Raw genomic sequence first — 4,239 nt, forward strand, 5'->3', positions numbered from 1 at the left:
GGCGGTGACAACCAATCACCATTCGGGAGCTTTTTTCAATGCCTATAATTCAAATTAAAAAAAAATCCTAATACTTCACCACCATCATGAAACAATGATGAATATTTGTTCAACATGTTCTAATGACATTGATAATATATATACATTAGGCTCAAAATGTATTTTAGTGACATTACAATATAATATACATTAATTTCAAAACACATCCCGGTATTACCCACCACTATCGTTCCACATTTTTTGGGCCAAACGATCTCGAAACCTTGACATCTCATGAAGGTGCTCTAGGCCGACATTGACCGGTATGATTTGTTGTTCTTGTGCAGTCATGTCAACTTCTTCTAGCTCCACATCTTCATTTTTGAACTCGATAAATAATGGATCTCCAGAATCATCCATTCAAATCACGTTGTGAATAACGCAACATGCTAACACTTTATATTTTTGTTTTCTCAAACTATATGAAGGCATATCTCTTAAAATTGGAAATCTTTTTTTAATACCCCAAAGCATCATTCTATAACATTCCTTAATGACGAATGCAAGTAATTGAATAGTTCTCTAGTACCTTGCGGTGGAAGATTGTTCTATAACATTCCTTAATGACGAATGCAAGTAATTGAATAGTTCTCTAGTACCTTGCGGTGGAAGATTCTGCCCTCGATAATCATTCAAATGATATCGAATTGAATAGTTCTCTAGTACCTTGCGGTGGAAGATTCTGCCCTCGATAATCATTCAAATGATATCGCTCTACACGATACGGTGAAAGAAAACTCGGCATATTGGTATATCCAGAGTCAACCAAATAATACTTTCTTGCAGGGGGCATAGGGAATTTGTTTGCGGGATTGCTAATGCACTCTAAGAAAATTCTTGAATCATTTGCACTTCCTTCCCATCCACTCACAAATGTGAACCGCATATCAAAAGAACAAGCACACATCATATTCATTGTCAGCACAATTTTTTTTCCACAATATGGAACTTGACTATCTTGCGGCACACAAGCTGAAACATGAGTTCCATCTATAGCCCCTACACAATTGATCACATATTTGGTTAGAGAGCAAATTGCATAAAGGACCCTCTTAAAATATGTAGAGATGGTCTCTAGTAAGTGCTGAAAACGATCCGCAGTCGTACGTTGGCGTTCATTATGAGAAAACACAAATAAAAAGATTGCTACTTGTTCTTGAATCGTCACGTTTCTAGAATGTTTTAAAATTTCCAATTCTCTTTAACTCTTCACAAAGGTTAATAAATGCTTCTTTTTTCATTCGGAACAGGTCAAAACAAGTACCCGAGTGACCACCTAGAACCTCAATCACCCAATCATGCCCACTTAATTTTGAAATCCTTTGTGGTCAAGGCTGCTCCATAAAAGATCTATTAAACTTCATAAATGCATGAATGGTCAATAACACTTGAAATTGCTCCTCATCTAAATCAGAGTCTGAATCAGATTGTGATGATAGTTGATAATCATATGTATCTGTATTGCCGTCCATACCTACCAAAAACATATAAATTTATAATTGAACACTATTGCAAACATAGTCTTGCATAAAATTTACATAAGGCATAAAACACATGTCAACAACATAAACAAGTATAATACCAACAACGTTATGAAAATACAAATATATAGGTTCAAAAACTAACACAAATACACGCAAAAGTCTTCAATCTACTAGAACACAAACATAATTGAAACACACACAAAAGTCATCGACCTACTAGAATCAGTACAAATAGAAACACACAAAGTCCTTGGCCTAATAGGAACAAACACAAACATAAACAAATACAAATTTCTTCGAAACAAACACAAACAACATCAAGGTAGATTTAACACCCAATCCTTCTTTCTCTCGCTAGGCATGGCTAAAACATGGTTCTCCATGCTGCATCATCATGCAAAATATGCGCGGCCTTGGAAAACTGAGTTGAGTCAACATCGGGAAGAGCACTTAGTGCATTAATGCAGTGAACCAAGCCTTGGTCTTTCTCAGTGCTTCTTCCTCTCCCTCCACTAACATGACTATTTGCAGTAGTCGAACTCGCTTTCTTCTCCCTCCACTCCATTTTCTTCCTAGAGTTTTCTCCCATCGAGGTTAAAGCTTCAACCATTGCTAATTGGGTTTGTTGGTTCAACGGTACACGTTTGTTTGTCACTTTTGCTTTTTCATTAGCTCGAGATGACTCAACATCTTCCTCATCTTCATCTTCTTCTTCCTTATCATCTTCACTAATGGTAATTAGCTCGAGATGACTCAACATCTTCCTCATCTTCATCTTCTTCTTCCTTATCATCTTCACTAATGGTAGGACTTTTAGTAGAGTTCATCTTCTTCTTCCTTATCATCTTCACTAATGGTAGGACTTTTAGTAGAGGGATGAGCATGATCACCATTAGCAGTCCATTAGCAGTTGTATCACCAAAAATGATGCACAACTTGTCATAACCTTTGCAACCCTCCCTTCTAAAATATCTTGTGTACTTGTGCGTCTACGTAAAAAAAAAGAATTCAAACTCACATAAGGTATCTAATAAAAATTGCATTAATCAATGAGTATTACCGCATACAACTTAGTCCACACATCTAAAATTTCTCCATCTTTGTCTCAATTGGTTGAACTTATTTTTCATTTGGTCATGAGTGTATTCTCTCCTCCGTCTTCTTTTTTAACTCATGCTCCATGAATTTTTAAGAGGATCTAGTAAATGTAGTTGTATGCCTATTTCCCTTTTTTACTTCTTCCTCCATCAAGTCTATGAAATAAAGCTCCACATTTTCAGACCAAAAAACATATCCTTGTGACGGGGAAATCTCCACCACTTCGTTGACATCACGACTTTCACTTGACATCTATTTCATTCACAACAACATGAAATAAGAGTATAATTAGATGATGTTTTGGATCAAATAAAGCACAAGCCATACAAATAGAGCATAAGCAATTTTTTTTATTTGATCGAATGCATGTATATATGCTCTGAACCCTCTAACGACATTCACATGATTACTTTTCTTTATTTAGGTGAATTTGATGATGTTTTGGATGATAGACATTCTCTTTACATCTCTAAGCCTGATGTTTCCTCCAAGATTAACATATTGTTTAAGGATGTAATGTATGCTTCCATGGGTTCAAATGGATCTATACCACAGTGGGTTTGGAAAATTGCTAGAGGTTGAGAAACTGACATTACAAACTCCAAGGAGCAGCAACATCCTTATTACAGACTTTTCGTTGGAGATATATAATGGTGATCACCTTCTGGTAAGCGATTTTCTTGCATTTACATAATTGCCTCGTGCTAATTTCTGGATTCAGAAAGCAGCACTTCAGTAGGATTTTTCTTGGTAACCAGGTGATGGGCCCTAGTTCTTGGTAACCAGGTGATGGGCCCTAGTGGGAGTGGTAAAACATCACTCTTCAGAGCTCTAGCTGGTCTGTGGAATACCGGTGAAGGTAAATATTACATTCTACATAACAAATGAAATAAAAAAGTCAACTCTCCACCTCTTCAAATATTGATTCTTCTGGAGCACAGTCTGCACAGAATATTTTGGTGGTAGACAAGCTTTCATACATATAGAAACAAGAGAGCCAAGGATGTCTTTTTTCCTTCCTCCAAGACCTTACATGGTTTTAGGAACACTACACCTTTAATCCAACATGGAGTAATGAACCACTCCAACAAATATAAAGCTTTATCTCAACATTTTTGCTCTATATTATTATAAGTTACCAAGCAACAAACTAATTCTGTTATGTAAAAATAAAGGATAATACTTCCTATATGTTTGCAGGTTATAGAACATGGTATCAACACAACAATCATGAATGATGCTCTGGAAGCAGCTTCAATTTTCTTTGATTTATCAGCAGAGGAGAAAGAAAAATTTGCATCAGACGACAGATCAAAGCTGCTTAGATATAGAGCAAACCCAAAGGATGACATCAGTAGGGCTAGAGATATACTGAAGTTCTATGCTCAACCTCTAAGTGAATGGATTCATATCGGTAACAAAGAAAAATTGGGCAAGACAGAGGCTTGTTGCAGATTCAAAAATCGTGTTGGTTTCATACAAGAAGTTTATGAAATCTCAATCTCAAGAAAAATTGGAGATCAATATACCTTGTTTGAAATTTGAGGAGGAGTCGGAGGTGGCGGAAGCGACCGGAGCAGCGATGAGGAGGCGGCAACGGCGACTACGCGGAGGCCTT

At 36.7% G+C, this 4,239-nt stretch overlaps 1 long non-coding RNA gene across 2 annotated transcripts in view; it reads left to right on the forward strand.

The window, feature by feature from the left end:
- LOC109844233 overlaps nt 2,352–4,239 on the forward strand; it is a 2,207-nt gene continuing 319 nt past the window's right edge. The window contains exons 1-3 of one of the 2 annotated variants that reach the window (XR_002247914.1): nt 2,352–3,288; nt 3,361–3,480; nt 3,822–4,239. The exon at nt 3,822–4,239 is cut by the window's right edge and continues 319 nt beyond it. This is a non-coding gene — a long non-coding RNA (uncharacterized LOC109844233). The remainder of the gene's footprint in view (nt 3,289–3,360; nt 3,481–3,821) is intronic. The other variant, XR_002247913.1, reaches the window with a different exon arrangement.

Source organism: Asparagus officinalis, chromosome 6, assembly GCF_001876935.1.
Source record: "Asparagus officinalis chromosome 6, Aspof.V1, whole genome shotgun sequence".
NCBI classification, from domain to species: Eukaryota; Viridiplantae; Streptophyta; class Magnoliopsida; order Asparagales; family Asparagaceae; genus Asparagus; species Asparagus officinalis.